Source organism: Bufo bufo, chromosome 1, assembly GCF_905171765.1.
Source record: "Bufo bufo chromosome 1, aBufBuf1.1, whole genome shotgun sequence".
Lineage (NCBI taxonomy): Eukaryota > Metazoa > Chordata > Amphibia > Anura > Bufonidae > Bufo > Bufo bufo.
Window position 1 is genome coordinate 556,643,301 of NC_053389.1, and position 17,637 is coordinate 556,660,937.

At 45.3% G+C, this 17,637-nt stretch overlaps 1 protein-coding gene across 1 annotated transcript in view; it reads left to right on the forward strand.

Moving 5' to 3' along the window:
- Positions 1-17,637, forward strand: part of RSBN1L (round spermatid basic protein 1 like) — a 99,003-nt gene that overhangs the window by 13,955 nt on the left and 67,411 nt on the right. The window lies entirely within an intron of this gene.

Here is a 17,637-nt window from a genome sequence, read left to right on the forward strand (position 1 = left end):
GTGGAATATGAGACTTTGTATGAAAAAAGAAAAATAAAAAAAAAAATCTGCATTTTCCACTAACTTGTGACAAAAAATAAAAAATTCTAGGAAATTGCCATGCCCCTCACGGAATACCTTGGGGTGTCTTCTTTCCAAAATGGGGTCACTTGTGGGGTAGTTATACTGCCCTGGCATTTTCCAGGGGCCCTAATGTGTGGTAAGTAGGTAAATGACCTGTGAAATCCTAAAGGTGCTCTTTGGAATATGGGCCCCTTTGCCCACCTAGGCTGCAAAAAAGTGTCACACATGTGGTATCGCCGTATTCAGGAGAAGTTGGGGAATGTGTTTTGGGGTGTCATTTTACATATACCCTTGCTGGGTGAGAGAAATATCTTGGCAAAAGACAACTTTTCCCATTTTTTTATACAAAGTTGGCATTTGACCAAGATATTTCTCTCACCCAGCATGGGTATATGTAAAATGACACCCCAAAACACATTCCCCAACTTCTCCTGAGTACGGCGATACCAGATGTGTGACACTTTTTTGCAGCCTAGATGCGCAAAGGTGCCCAAATTCCTTTTAGGAGGGCATTTTTAGACATTTGGATACCAGACTTCTTCTCACGCTTTGGGGCCCCTAGAATGCCAGGGCAGTATAAATACCCCACATGTGACCCCATTTTGGAAAGAAGACACCCCAAGGTATTCAATGAGGGGCATGGCGAGTTCATAGAATTTTTTTTTTTTTGGCACAAGTTAGCGGAAATTGATATTTTTAATTTTTTTCTCACAAAGTCTCCCGTTCCGCTAACTTGGGACAAAAATTTCAATCTTTCATGGACTCAATATGCCCCTCACGGAATACCTGGGGGTGTCTTCTTTCCGAAATGGGGTCACATGTGGGGTATTTATACTGCCCTGGCATTCTAGGGGCCCTAAAGCGTGAGAAGAAGTCTGGAATATAAATGTCTAAAAAATTTTACGCATTTGGTTTCCGTGAGGGGTATGGTGAGTTCATGTGAGATTTTATTTTTTGACACAAGTTAGTGGAATATGAGACTTTGTAAGAAAAAAATAATAATAATTCCGCTAACTTGGGCCAAAAAAATGTCTGAATGGAGCCTTACAGGGGGGTGATCAATGACAGGGGGGTGATCAGGGAGTCTATATGGGGTGATAACCACAGTCATTGATCATGCCCCTGTAAGGCTTCATTCAGACGTCCGGATGCGTTTTGCGGATCCGATCCATCTATCAGTGCATCCGTAAAAATCATGCGGACATCTGAATGGAGCTTTACAGGGGGGTAATCAATGACAGTGGGGTGATCAGGGAGTCTATATGGGGTGATCACCATAGTCATTGATCACGCCCCTGTAAGGCTTCATTCAGACGTCCGGATGCGTTTTGCGGATCTGATCCATCTATCAGTGCATCCGTAAAAAATCATGCGGACATCTGAATGGAGCTTTACAGGGGGGTAATCAATGACAGGGGGGTGATCAGGGAGTCTATATGGGGTGATCAGGGGCTAATAAGGGGTTAATAAGTGACGGGGGGGGGGGGGGTGTAGTGTAGTGTAGTGGTGCTTGGTGCTACTTTCTGAGCTACCTGTGTCCTCTGGTGGTCGATCCAAACAAAGGGGACCAGCAGAGGACCAGGTAGCAGGTATATTAGACGCTGTTATCAAAACAGCGTCTAATATACCTGTTAGGGGTTAAAAAAAACACATCTCCAGCCTGCCAGCGAACGATCGCCGCTCGCAGGCTGGAGATCAACTCTCTTACCTTCCGTTCCTGTGAGCGCGCGCGCCTGTGTGCGCGCGTTCACAGGAAATCTCGGCTCACGCGAGATGACGCCTATTGGCGTTAGCGTAGCCTGGGGGAGCCGCCGCAATGACGCCTTTCGGCGTTAGCGTGGCGGCAAGCGGTTAAAACAAGTCAAAATGAGGCTCAGTAGTGTGTGTGGCCTCCACGTGCCTGTATGACCTCCCTACAACGCCTGTGCATGCTCCTGATGAGGTGACGGACGGTCTCCTGAGGGATCTCCTCCCAGACCTGGACTAAAGCATCTGCCAAATCCTGGACAGTGTGGTGCAACGTGACGTTGGTGGATAGAGCGAGACATGATGTCCCAGATGTGCTCAATTGGATTCAGGTCTGGGGAACGGGCGGGACAGTCCATAGCATCAATGCCTTCGTCTTGCAGGAACTGCTGACACACTCCAGCCACATGAGGTGTAGCATTGTCTTGCATTAGGAGGAACCCAGGGCCAACCACACCAGCATATGGTCTCACAAGGGGTCTGAGGATCTCATCTCGGTACCTAATGGCAGTCAGGCTAACTCTGGCGAGCACATGGAGGGCTGTGCGGCCCTCCAAAGAAATGGCACCCCACACCATTAATAACCCAATGCCAAACCGGTCATGCTGGAGGATGTTGCAGGCAGCAGAACGTTCTCCACGACGTCTCCAGACTCTTTCACGTCTGTCACATGTGCTCAGTGTGAACCTGCTTTCATCTGTGAAGAGCACAGGGCGCCAGTGGCGAATTTGCCAATCTTGGTGTTCTCTGGCAAATGCCAAACGTCCTGCACGGTGTTGGGCTGTAAGCACAACCCCCACCTGTGGACGTCGGGCCCTCATATCACCCTCATGGAGTCTGTTTCTGACCTATGAGGAGACACATGCACATTTGTGGCCTGCTGGAGGTCATTTTGCAGGGCTCTTGCAGTGCTCCTCCTTTTCCTCCTTGCACAAAGGCGGAGGTAGCGGTCCTGCTGCTGGGTTGTTGCCCTCCTACGGCCTCCTCCACGTCTCCTGATGTACTGGCCTGTCTCCTGGTAGCGCCTCCATGCTCTGGACACTATGCTGACAGACACAGCAAACCTTCTTGCCACAGCTCGCATTGATGTGCCATCCTGGATAAGCTGCACTACCTGAGCCACTTGTGTGGGTTGTAGACTCCGTCTCATGCTACCACTAGAGTGAAAACACCGCCAGCATTCAAAAGTGACCAAAACATGACCAGTGACCAGGAAGCATAGGAACTGAGAAGTGGTCTGTGGTCACCACCTGCAGAGCCACTCCTTTATTGGGGGTGTCTTGCTAATTGCCTATAATTTCCACCTGTTGTCTATCCCATTTGCACAACAGCATGTGAAATTGATTGTCACTCAGTGTTGCTTCCTAAGTGGACAGTTTGATTTCACAGAAGTGTGATTGACTTGGAGTTACATTGTGTTGTTTAAGTGTTCCCTTTATTTTTTTGAGCAGTTTGTGTGTGTGTGTGTGTGTATATATATATATATATATATATATATATATATATATATATATAATTTGAAACTTTTTTTGGGGGGGGGGGGACGGACGGACTTTTTTTTTACTTTATTTTTTACTTTATTTTTTGTCCCACTTTGGGACTTCAACTTTTGGACAAAAAATAAAGAGGAAAACAAAAGTTGAAAAAATAAAGTCCCCCCCCCCCCCCACCCCCAAAAAAAAATTAAAAGTTTCAAGTAAAAATATTTTCCCCAGATAAAGTAAAAAAAAAATTAGTAAAAAATAGGGGGAAAAAAAATAAAAAATATATACATATTAGGTATCGCTGCGTCCGTATCACATGACCTAACCCCTCAGATGAACACCGTAAAAAATTAAAACAGTGCTAAATAAAGCTTACATCACAAAAAGTACAACAGCAAGCAATCAAAAAGGTGTTTGCCCACCAAAATAGTACCAATCTGTCACCTCATCCCGCAAAAAATGAGCCCCTACCTGAGACAACCGCCCAAAAAATAAAAAATAAAAAAACTATGGCTCAGAATATGGAGACACAAAATTTTTTTTTTTGTTTCAAAAATGTTAGTGTAAAACTTACATAAATAAAAAAAAAAAAGTATACATATTAGGTATCGCCGCGTCCGTATCGATCGGCTCTATAAAAATTTCACATGACCTAACCCCTCAGATAAACACCGTAAAAAATAAAAACTGTGCTAAATAAACAATTTTTTGTCACCTTACATTACAAAAAGTGTAATGGCAAGCGATCAAAAAGTCATATGCACCCCAAAATAGTGCCAATAAAACCGTCATCTCATCCCGCAAAAATCATACCCTACCTAAAGTAATCGTCCAAAAACTGAAAATATTATGGCTCTCAGACTATGGAAACACTAAAACATGATTTTTTTTTTGCTTCAAAAATTAAATCGTTGTGTAAAACTTACATAAATAAAAAAAAAAGTATACATATTAGGTATCGCAGCGTCCGTAATAACTTGCTCTATAAAAATATCACATGACCATAACCATTCAGGTGAATACCGTAAAAAAATGGCCATAGACATTAAAGGAGTTATAATGCCCCTCATACAGGTTGTACTTGCCCCACTTCCCAGCACATGCGTAGCTCCTGCTCTCCCGGTTGCATGGATGAAAACATCCGGCGATGGAGGGGGGAAGCCTATAGCAGGCTGCGATGGGGATGAGTCGGAGAATCACCCGCGATGCTAGGGAGGCTTGTCCCTGTCCCGGCCTGCTATTAGATGACCTCCAAAAAATGAATCAAGCCAGGAGACAATAGGGACAATACATTAGTAATTAGTGTGTATTAACTTTCTCTACATGATAAATACCACTTGCTGAAGTGACACAACCCCTTTTAATGAATGCAGTTTATCCACACATGGAAATAAAGTCCTCTAAATCGGATATCTCAGCTCATGACCACCCAGCGACAGGGTGACGTAGGTGGTGTGCTCTCTTCTGGCGGGGGTGAGGCTTGGCCACTTTTGATTTCTAATCGTATGTTTATTAGTGCTGCTTTTTACTAAAGACATCTGCACCGTGCTTGTTAGAAATGTGACCAGTCGCAAGCTGTTCGATAATAAACCCGTATACCGTAACACAATAGTTCAAGATGTCACCAGTCTGTTTGTTGTTATGGTAACGGAGTAGAATAGTCTAGCAGTTCCTGTGAGTGCGGCATAGATAGGTTGTGCACCGAACGTATTGCCTCTTCCCAAGTGTACCATGGCTTCTACTGTTCTGTACTAGGAAGCTTTCTGTGCAGTGTTAGAAAATGTGTTTATTATACTCCTAGAGAAAGGCTTTCTGGATTTTAGATATTGGTGACTGATCCTCGGGATAGGTCATCAGTATCAGATCGGATACTCCCACCGATCAGCTAGCACGGCCACTGCACAGGGGTCCCAGCTGTCTCCCTCCACGGTGTGTTTCTGACCGCCCCAAACAGCTGATCAGTGGGGGTGCCATGTTGGACCCCACCAGTGTGGTATGGATGACTTTTTTCCTGGGGTCATCAGTATCTATAAACCAGGAAACTGGGTAGTGAAAGGCGCCTTCCAGAAACTGGAGCAGATGCCATCAAAGGAAATAAATATTCCCAAGTGTAAGCCTGATAGACCTGTGTGTGTGTAAATGTTTATATTTTATATGGTACTCTCTTAACCAGATCCTGTGATGTATATTGACTGAAGAAGATGAGATGTTTATCTGCACATCTAGGTAGGGCCCGTTTACACTTGATTGTGGTGTAGCATACGTGTAATAATGCTTCATTACCTTTTTTCTGGCCAGATGTACACTTTTATGCAGCATGGATCCTTTGATTTGCTAACTGTGTTGAGACCATTGTTTCTTGAAGAGCTTGTCATGAGGAATATTTGAGTTATGGCCCGTCACTGTAGGTCTCCCCAGCGTAAGGTTCTTTAGCAGTGAGGTCCTGTTTCCACCGCTGCAGTGTAAGGGTCCATACACACGTCCGTAAGTGTATTGCAGATCCACAAAACACTGACACCGGCCATGTGCACATAGAAAATGCCTATTCTTGTCCGCTATTGCATACAAGAATAGGACATGTTCTATTTTTTTTTTGCGGAGCCGCGAAACGGAAGTTCGGGGTCGCGAAACGGAAGTGCGGATGCGAACAGCACACTGTGTGCTGTCCGCATCTTTTCCGGCCCCTTTGAAAATGAATGGGTCCGCACCCGTTCCGCATAATTGCGGAACAGATCCGGACCATTCAACAGACTTCTGAATGGAGCCTAGTGTATGAAGCTGTTTCTGATCTTGTGTGAGGCTAAGAACCAGCAATTTTTCTATTGGAACTGGACTGTTCCAATATTTACTTTGCTTTTACAGTTCTACTTTTAGTATTGAGCATAAAGTAAGTGCATTCACATATTTGTTAAGTATTCTGGCTACTTTCCATTTTAGTTAAAAGCTTATAAATGTAAACTAATATCAGTCAGTACCTACAGGGATTTGCCTGCTATTTTTGAGCTTGCTTATCATGCAGAGCTGTGATCTGTGACTACAGTTCAGCCGCAGTGCCTACAGGGAGCCTGGTGTAGTCTGGGGCACACCACCTGTTTGGTTCAAGTTCTACTCCACCCCACAAGTCTGTCAGACTCAGCAGTTGGTGTATGGAAAGACAAATTTCAGTACAAGTAAACATTTTTTCTTACTGATGGTTCAGTTATGTAAACTGCCACACTCATACGGAGGGCAATGAGCCTTAGGCCTTGTTCACATTTCTAAGTTCATTTGACATCTGTGAAGATGTCCGTGAAGGTTCCTTGTTTGGTCAGTGTCTCCGTTTTCTATCCTCCACCTGTCAACAGCATTACACAGACTATGGTTAGCTGATTTTAAGTTAATTTCCAAAGCATCTTCTATCAGTGAAAAACAGACCAAACACGGATACCATCTGTGTTGTCCTTGTTTTTTCACGGATCCATAGACTATAATGGGAGTGTTTGGTCTGCATCATGGACCAAAGAAGTGCATGTCTCCTTTTTTTTATTTTTTATTACTGACCCACGGTCAATTAAAAAAAATTTTGATGTGTGAACAAACATTAAAATGAATGGGTATGTGTGCCGTCTGCAGAAAATGCGTACAGGACACGTCAGTGAAAAATGATAATGTGAGCATAGCCTTAGTAATGGGGAATTTGGAGGATTGCTTTAATGGGGTTGCCCCATTACAAGTTCTTAAAGCGTGCCTAACCTTTCAACCAACTTTGCATTAATCAGTAGTACAGTGTGACATAATATCACTTATTTGACATTTTATAGCATTTTCCCCTCTGTTTTTAGTTTGCTGTTCTTCTAGATCTGGTGGGTGGAGGTTGGCTCCCATCCACTGCATGCAAAAAGTAGAGTAGAATCTGCTGCCTAGCTTTCTCAGTCACTCAGCAACAACCCCAGGATCATGAAGGACATTAGAGACATTAACTTGCATGCATGTGAATTTAGCACTTGGGCTGAGACAGAAACTGTGTATGCAGTCTCTTTTGCTGGGCTTGTCTCTGAGCTTCTCACTCCTCCCTTTCCCCTCTACATAGACTTTTATTTACATGTGTAATCTGATCCTTCAGTGAGCTGCTCTGTCCTGTATGGCTTCAATAGAAGTTTCAAAGAGGAAAGCATTTAGCAAGCCTGATAACAAGAGAACTGGACATTTCTCTGATGAGATATATTACAAAGTTTCTTATGGTCACTTGTACTATTGATTTATGCAAAGCTGTGTGAAAAGTTACCATTTAACCTCTGTTCACAGGATATGGTAAAAATGTCTGATTGGTGGGTTCCTTGCCAATCTCCAGAACAGGGGTCTCTTGTGTTTCCACATGCATGTTGCAGCTCTGTTCAAACGGATGCTCCTATTTGACCACGGCAACTGATGGTTTTGAAGCAACAGAAACCCAGCGGCTTCAGCACCAAATTTAAATAGACGTCTTCCACCACACGTACGGTGGCGGTCGTCTGCGGGTTAATGTGTGAAAGAGGAATCTTATTAACCACCTCAGCCCCCAGTGCTTAAACACCCTGAAAGACCAGGCCACTTTTTACACTTCTGACCTACACTACTTTCACCGTTTATTGCTCGGTCATGCAACTTCCCACCCAAATGAATTTTACCTCCTTTTCTTCTCACTAATAGAGCTTTCATTTGGTGGTATTTCATTGCTGCTGACATTTTTACTTTTTTTGTTATTAATCGAAATTTAACGATTTTTTTGCAAAAAAATGACATTTTTCACTTTCAGTTGTAAAATTTTGCAAAAAAAAAGACATCCATATAGAAATTTTGCTCTAAATTTATAGTTCTACATGTCTTTGATAAAAAAAAAATGTTTGGGTAAAAAAAAAATGGTTTGGGTAAAAGTTATAGCGTTTACAAACTATGGTACAAAAATGTGAATTTCCGCTTTTTGAAGCAGCTCTGACTTTCTGAGCACCTGTCATGTTTCCTGAGGTTCTACAATGCCCAGACAGTACAAACACCCCACAAATGACCCCATTTCGGAAAGTACACACCCTAAGGTATTCGCAGATGGGCATAGTGATTTCATAGAACTTTTTATTTTTTGTCACAAGTTAGCGGAAAATGATGATTTTTTTTTTTTTTTTTTCATACAAAGTCTCATATTCCACTAACTTGTGACAAAAAATAAAAACTTCCATGAACTCACTATGCCCATCAGCGAATACCTTGGGGTCTCTTCTTTCCAAAATGGGGTCACTTGTGGGGTAGTTATACTGCTCTGGCATTCTAGGGGCCCAAATGTGTGGTAAGGAGTTTGAAATCAAATTCAGTAAAAAATGACCTGTGAAATCCGAAAGGTGCTCTTTGGAATATGGGCCCCTTTGCCCACCTAGGCTGCAAAAAAGTGTCACACATCTGGTATCCCCGTACTCAGGAGAAGTTGAGGAATGTGTTTTGGGGTGTCTTTTTACATATACCCATGCTGGGTGAGATAAATATCTTGGTCAAATGACAACTTTGTATAAAAAAATGGGAAAAGTTGTCTTTTGCCAAGATATTTCTCTCACCCAGCATGGGTATATATAAAATGACACCCCAAAACACATTCCCCACCTTCTCCTGAGTACGGAGATACCAGATGTGTGACACTTTTTTGCAGCCTAGGTGGGCAAAGGGGCCCATATTCCAAAGAGCACCTTTCGGATTTCACAGGTCATTTTTTACTAAATTTGATTTCAAACTCCTTACCACACATTTGGGCCCCTAGAATGCCAGGGCAGTATAACTACCCCACAAGTGACCCCATTTTGGAAAGAAGAGACCCCAAGGTATTCGCTGATGGGCATAGTGAGTTCATGGAAAAAAATAAATTTTGTCACAAGTTAGTGGAATAGGAGACTTTGTATGAAAAAAATAAAAATAAAAAATCATCATTTTCCACTAACTTGTGACAAAAAATAAAAAATTCTAGGAACTTGCCATGCCCCTCACGGAATACCTTGGGGTGTCTTCTTTCCAAAATGGGGTCACTTGTGGAGTAGTTATACTGCCCTGGCATTTTCCAGGGGCCCTAATGTCTGGTAAGTAGGTAAATGACCTGTGAAATCTGAAAGGTGCTCTTTGGAATGTGGGCCCCTTTGCCCACCTAGGCTGCAAAAAAGTGTCACACATCTGGTATCTCCGTACTCAGGAGAAGGTGGGGAATGTGTTTTGGGGTGTCATTTTACATATACCCATGCTGGGTGAGAGAAATATCTTGGCAAAAGACAACTTTTCCCATTTTTTTTTTATACAAAGTTGGCATTTGACCAAGATATTTATCTCACCCAGCATGGGTATATGTAAAATGACACCCCAAAACATATTCCCCAACTTCTGCTGAATACGGAGATACCACATGTGTGACACTTTTTTGCAGCCTAGGTGGGCAAAGGGGCCCAAATTCCTTTTAGGAGGGCATTTTTAGACATTTGGATACCAGACTTCTTCTCACGCTTTGGGGCCCCTAAAATGCCAGGGCAGTATAAATACCCCACATGTGACCCCATTTTGGAAAGAAGACACCCCAAGGTATTCAATGAGGGGCATGGCGAGTTCATTGAAAAAAAATAAATTTGGCACAAGTTAGCGGAAATTGATTTTTTGGATTTAGTTCTCACAAAGTCTCCCTTTCCGCTAACTTGGGACAAAAATTTCAATCTTTCATGGACTCAATATGCCCCTCAGCGAATACCTTGGGGTGTCTTCTTTCCAAAATGGTGTTATTTGTGGGGTGTTTGTACTGCCCTGGCATTTGAGGGTCTCCGCAATCATTACATGTATGCCCAGCATTAGGAGTTTCTGCTATTCTCCTTATATTGAGCATACAGGTAATGAGATTTTTTTTTTCCGTTCAGCCTCTGGGCTGAAAGAAAAAAATGAACGGCACAGATTTCTTCATTCGCATCGATCAATGTGGATGAAAAAATCTCTGCCAAAAAAAGAAAAAGGAGGGGAAAGGCGTCTGCCAGGACATAGGAGCTCCGCCCAACATCCATACCCACTTCAGCTCGTATGCCCTGGCAAACCAGATTTCTCCATTCACATCAATCGATGTGGATGAATAAATCATTGCCGGGATTTTTTTTTTTATATATACAAAGTGTTTGCCAAAGTATATGAACACCGCCACCTCCTCAGCTCATATGCCTCGGCAAACATATCTTTTACTGCAGAGGAGAAATCTCGTCTTGCAGCGCCGCATACACCGACTTGCGTGTAATCTGACAGCAGCGCAATGCTTCTGTCCGAATGCACATCAGTGCTGCAGCTGGTCGATCGGTTGGTCCACCTGGAAGGTAAAAAAAACAAAACAAAAAAGAAAAAACCAGGCCGCAAAGCAATAACTTTATTAACTTTAGAACAGAACATATTAACTTTTTTAAACTTTTTTAACTTTTTTACTTACCGGTAATTTTTTTTTTTGTTTAGTTTTTTTTACCTTTTTATAGAACAAACCTCTCCTTCCCCATGGGACAATGTGCAAAGCGCAAATCGCCCAAAGATGTGGCGAAGTACATTATGCACTTTATCCCAGGTGAAAGGAGAGGTTTGCAGCAGCTGAGAGTAAAAGGGCCCTAATAGCCCTGTGTGCCTGTCCTGTGAGATGCAATCCCTATGCTAGGTGTACCTGTGTGTGGTACTTCCGGAAACACTCTCCATAGCATAGGGCAGGGTGGTCCGGACAGTCAGGACAGAAATAGCGGGTGTCACGCCTTATTCCACTCCTGCTACAGACACAACCTTTTTTTCGGGGTGACGGTTGGGTTGAGGTACCAGGAACGACACTGGGGAAATGTCGCTCGTGTAGACGGCTAACTACACTGGGGGATGGGGCCACGGAACCTCCTGGGTAAAGGAGGTTCTCGATGATCTCTTCCTGGAATTTGAGGAAAGATCGTGTTCTCCCAGCCTTACTGTAGAGAACAAAACTATTGTACAGCGCCAATTGAATTAAATATACAGACACCTTCTTATACTAGCGTCTGGTTCTGCGGGAAACTAAATACGGAGACAACATCTGGTCATTGAAGTCCACCCCTCCCATGAGCGCATTATAGTCGTGGACACAGAGGGGCTTTTCAATGACACGGGTTGCTCGCTCAATTTGGATTGTCGTGTCTGCGTGAATGGAGGAGAGCATGTAAACGTCACGCTTGTCTCTCCATTTCACCGCGAGCAGTTCTTCGTTACACAAGGCAGCCCTCTCCCCCCTTGCAAGACGGGTGGTTACAAGCCGTTGGGGGAAGCCCACGCGACTAGTTCGCGCGGTGCCACAGGCGCAAATCCGTTCTAGAAACAAATGCCTAAAGAGGGCCACACTTGTGTAAAAATTGTCCACATAAAGATGGTACCCCTTGCCGAATAAGGGTGACACCAAGTCCCAGACTGTCTTCCCACTGCTCCCCAGGTAGTCAGGGCAACCGACCGGCTCCAGGGTCTGATCTTTTCCCTCATAGACACGAAATTTGTGGGTATAGCCTGTGGCCCTTTCACAGAGCTTATACAATTTGACCCCATACCGGGCACGCTTGCTTGGGATGTACTGTTTGAAGCCAAGGCGCCCGGTAAAATGTATTAGGGACTCGTCTACGCAGATGTTTTGCTCGGGGGTATACAAATCTGCAAATTTCTGGTTGAAATGGTCTATGAGGGGCCGAATTTTGTGGAGCCGGTCAAAAGCTGGGTGGCCTCTGGGACGGGAGGTGGTGTCGCTAAAATGCAGGAAACGGAGGATGGCCTCAAATCGTGCCCTGGACATAGCAGCAGAGAACATGGGCATGTGATGAATCGGGTGCGTTGACCAATATGACCGCAATTCATGCTTTTTTGTCAGGCCCATGTTGAGGAGAAGGCCCAAAAAAATTTTAATTTCGGAAACTTGGACTGGTTTCCACCGGAAAGGCTGGGCATAAAAGCTTCCCGGGTTGGCGGATATAAATTGTGTGGCATACTGGTTGGTGTCTGCCACGACTAAGTCCAAGAGCTCCGCAGTCAAGAACAGCTCAAAAAATCCCAGGGCCGAACCGATTTGAGCCGTCTCAACCCGAACTCCAGACTGGGCGGTGAAAGGGGGAACTACAGGTGCGGCTGAAGTTGGTGACTGCCAATCAGGGTTTGCCAGCACCTCAGGGATTCTAGGGGCTCTACGGGCCTGTCTGCGCGGTGGCTGCGACGGGGTAACTAGTGCACGTGCCACCGTGCCAGCTTCAACTGCCCTTCTGGTGCTCGCCACGTCACCATGTTGTACGGCAGTGCTGGTACTAGGTCCAGGGAGGGCTGCGCTGCTGGTGTATGCCTCACCACGTGATCCGGCAGCGACAGCCCCACTCTGCTGCTCTTGAAGCGGATCCTGCATAACCTGTGGTCTAGCGACACGGGGCCGGGTACGCCTGGTGCTGCCAGGGACCTCCATCTCCTCGTCCGAACTTTGGGTCAGAGAGCCACTGCTTTCCACAGGTTCATATTCTGACCCGCTAGATTCGTCAGATGAGGGTTCCCACTCCTCATCCGACTGGGTCAGAATCCTGTAGGCCTCTTCAGAAGAATACCCCCTGTTTGACATTTTGGACTACTAAATTTAGGGGTATTCCCTGAGACTACCCAAGAAAAAAAGCAAGCCTGTCTTACAAAGGGGAGGCTAGCGAAGTACCGGAGGCCGCTGCGGTTGATAAAAAATATCAAAACTGATTTTTTTTATCGCCGCAGTGCGTGTAAAATGAATGTGCAGTGATCAAAAAATATATATTTTTTGTCACTGCGGTGGGGCGGGCGTGGGTGAACGCATGTGTGGGCGACCGATCAGGCCTGATCGGGCAAACACTGCGTTTTGGGTGGAGGGCGAGCTAAGGTGACACTAATGCTATTATAGATCTGACCGTGATCAGTTTTGATCACTTACAGATACTATAAAAGTACAAATGCTGATTAGCGATACGCTGTTCAGCGAATAAAAGTGACTGCGGTGCGGTGCGGTGGGCTGGGCGCTAACTGAGGCTAACTACCTAACCAAGGGGCCTAAACTATCCCTAAAACCTAACAGCCAATACTAGTGAAAAAAAAAAAGTGACAGTTTACACTGATCACTTTTTTTCCTTTCACTGGTGATTGACAGGGGCGATCAAAGGGTTAATTGGGGTGCAGGGGGGTGATCAGGGGCTACAGTGAAGTGTTTGGTGTACTCACAGTGATGTCTGCTTCTCTGCTGGATCCAACCGACGAAAAGGACCAGCAGAGGAGCAGAGAAGCCATATAACAGATCATATTTACTAATATGATCTGTTATATGGCTTGTGATTGGATTTTTTAAAAATCGCCAGCCTGCCAGCCAATGGTCGTTGCTGGCAGGCTGGTGACGAACTTGTTCTTTAACTTTTGCCGGCCCGCGATGCGCATGCGCGGGCCGGCTTGGAGCGAAATCTCGCGTCTCGCGAGATGACGCGTATATGCGTGACTGTGCGCAGCGCTGCCACCTCCGGAACGCGAATCTGCGTACAGCGGTCCGGAGGTGGTTAAAAGATGGACAAAGTGTTTTGAAAAGCGGGGAGATTATGTTGAAAAATGATGTATTTGTCTTTTCTGAAAGTGAAGTAAAATAAATTCTAGAGCCAGAGCCCAGATAATTTTTGACGCACCCTCGTAATTGGACAACTCCTTTAAGCAACCGTCATTTACAGTCATAGGTGATCTAAAGGCCTGTTCAATTTGGCCAAGTGTTCATTGTAACTATAGCTGACCATTGTTCCTGAAGAAGAATAAACCGCTTATCTTTGATGTTCAGAATTGTTGGTGACTCCATTGGTAAATGCCACACCTGTTACAACTTACACCTAAGCCTTGTATGGAATGAACGTTTCCCACTGGATGCAAGGATTTTACTGATGAAAACGTCCATCTCCTCCTCACTCTTTCAAACTACTGATTGTCGGTGATGAGTAAAAGCAACTTTACCATAACGGCACAATTCCTCTTACTTAGGAGCTCTCTGTGCTTGGCTTTGTCTCCCCTTTTTTTAGTATCATGGGTTTCGCTTTTAGCCTCTTCACGCGGATATCATGGGTTCCTTTTTATAAAGAATCCAGGACTGATTTGTAAAGTACCATTGACTTGGGGTATCTGCAGGCATAGCATTTGTTACAGAAGTTCTTGAAACTGTCCCATTCACCTGAATGGGGTGTGTAGAATTCCTTGCTGCTGAAACAACCACCTAAGTTTGGATTTTTGTAGACAAAGGGATCGTCCATGGTAGGGATGTCCCGATACCGATACCGGACATTTGCACGAGTACATGTACTCGTGCAAATGTCCCCGATACCACTGCCGATACCTGTGCGCCGCTTCTAAATGTGTCTGTGTATAGCATGTAGCGGAGCTGTGTGTGTACAGCAGTGTAGCAGAGCAGGAAGCCTGGCAGGGACTCGGTGACAGTCTCTGACTCATTCGATTCTTTTAACTAATAAACTCTGACGATTCTCTGAGTCCCTGCAATAACTATACATTGTAATTACATCACAGTCTGCTCCACTGCAGCAGAGCTGTGTTTGCCAGGAGCGAGTCCCTCTTGACCTTCGGTTCACTTGAGAGCGAAATGCCTCTCCAGAGTCCAGACACCCTCCGGCCTCCTCAAACAGAGTTCGCCTGCCAGTAGTTTTAAAAGTTATAGGAACCGACCCTAGTAAGTGTATAAAGCTTAGTTAGAAGATTATAACCAGCCCAAGTGGTCACAAACAGAAAGAAATAAAGGTGTTGTGTCTGTCTTCTATGGCCCTGGTCCTTCCCTTCCTGCAAGCTGCACATTGATCTCTAAAAGCAGGCATTAGGGCAAGAAGAAATATACATTACTGTATGATGGCCACAAGACTATTATACTGAGGAGGGAGGGGCTTCAAAAATTGTTGTCCTGACTCCTTACAGTATAATGTCTCCTTGTGGCCCTCATACAGTATAACGTCTCCTTGTGGCTGCCCACATACAGTAGAACGTCTCCTTGTGGCTGCCCACATACAGTATAACGTCTCCTTGTGGCTGCCCCCCATACAGTATAACGTCTCCTTGTGGCTGCCCCCCATACAGTATAACGTCTCCTTGTGGCTGCCTCCATACAGTATAACGTCTCCTTGTGGCTGCCCCATACAGTATAACGTCTCCTTGCGGCTGCCCCCATACAGTATAACGTCTCCTTGTGCCTGCCCCCATACAGTGTAACGTCTCCTTGTGCCTGCCCCCATACAGTGTAACGTCTCCTTGTGCCTGCCCCCATACAGTGTAACGTCTCCTTGTGCCTGCCCCCATACAGTGTAACGTCTCCTTGTGGCTGCCCCCATACAGTGTAACGTCTCCTTGTGGCTGCCCCCCATACAGTGTAACGTCTCCTTGTGGCTGCCCCCATACAGTATAACGTCTCCTTGTGGCTGCCCCATACAGTATAACGTCTCCTTGTAGCTGCCCCCATACAGTATAACGTCTCCTTGTGGCTGCCCCCCATACAGTATAACGTCTCCTTGTGGCTGCCCCCCATACAGTATAACGTCTCCTTGTGGCTGCCCCCCATACAGTATAACGTCTCCTTGTGGCTGCCCCCCATACAGTATAACGTCTCCTTGTGGCTGCCCCCCATACAGTATAACGTCTCCTTGTGGCTGCCCCCATACAGTATAACGTCTCCTTGTGGCTGCCCCCATACAGTATAACGTCTCCTTGTGGCTGCCCCCATACAGTATAACGTCTCCTTGTGGCTGCCCCCCATACAGTATAACGTCTCCTTGTGGCTGCCCCATACAGTATAACGTCTCCTTGCGGCTGCCCCCATACAGTATAACGTCTCCTTGCGGCTGCCCCCATACAGTATAACGTCTCCTTGTGGCTGCCCCCCATACAGTATAACGTCTCCTTGCGGCTGCCCCCATACAGTATAACGTCTCCTTGCGGCTGCCCCCATACAGTGTAACGTCTCCTTGTGGCTGCCCCCCATACAGTATAACGTCTCCTTGTGGCTGCCCCCCATACAGTATAACGTCTCCTTGTGGCTGCCCCATACAGTATAACGTCTCCTTGCGGCTGCCCCCATACAGTATAGCGTCTCCTTGCGGCTGCCCCCATACAGTATAACGTCTCCTTGTGGCGCCCATTCAGTGTAAGGTCTCCTTGGAATGTTATAGTTCTGTTTTTGGGCCTTTTGGTTGGTCAGTGGTCACAAAATACATGTGTGTGTATTTTATTGTTAAAATTAGTATCGGTAATTGGTATCGGTGAGTAGGATATGTTCTATTTTTTCCCGAAGCCGCGGACCAGAAGATTGGCGGCGCGCTCCGGAAATGCGGATGCGGAGAGCACAATGTGTGCTGTCCGCATCCATTCCTGCCCCGTAGAGAATGAATGGGTTCGCACCCGTTCTGCAATTTGGACCCTAAGTGTCAGTGGCTGCTGTATTACATAGTCGATAACATTTCAGTTCTCTGCTCTGTTACGGGAGCAGAACAAGGAAAATAACAGGAATAGCAGTTTCTGTTGTATGATGGGAACAAATAGCACCCACAGTTTATCTGACTCTGTAACTGATGACCTATCCTTGGGATAGGATGGGGCTGAGCTGCGCTTAAGTTACGTAACCATTGTTCGTGACGTCAGTGGCCTAGGGTAAGCAATGTGAAGGCCACAGCACTCGCAGGCGCTCCGTGGCCTTTTCAAACAGCTGGTTGGCGCCGATCAGATGCTGATGACCTAGCCAGAGGGTAGGTCTTCAGTTACAAAGAGTCGGATAACCCCTCCAACAACCACCTCTAGGTGCTAGTTTTGCGGTTGTCCTCTTAATACCTCAAAGGAAGGTGTGTGAGCTTTCATATTCTAGAAAGTCCATACTGGCAGTAGAGATGTTTTGTAGCAAGTAGAAGTAAAAATGCTTAAGAGGACAGATATAATGAAGAATGAGCAATGATGACTGAAGTAAAGATCTTCTAGATTAGCCTTTTTTTGGGGAAATGAATCTTCAAGAGTAGAAACTTAGCGATCTGTTGACTTTTTTTTTTAAAGTTTTGCTCCTCTCTAGTGAAGTCCTGTTAATATTTAGGTGACACAGTTAAAGATTAAAACCTTTGTACATCTTGTTTATTTGCTTCCTAAATGCAAATTCAATCGACTTTCAGTTAAAATGTCCTACCATTGTGTTGCTGTAGAATCTGTGATGGTTTACTGGTCCTGGCTGCTGTGGGCTCAGGTTGGACTTCATCCTCTCTGCCCCCCTCCTCTCACTTCCTTTTACACGGGAGAGTTATTGGAAACGTTCACTTGAACTCGTTCTAGATAATCTGCCCCG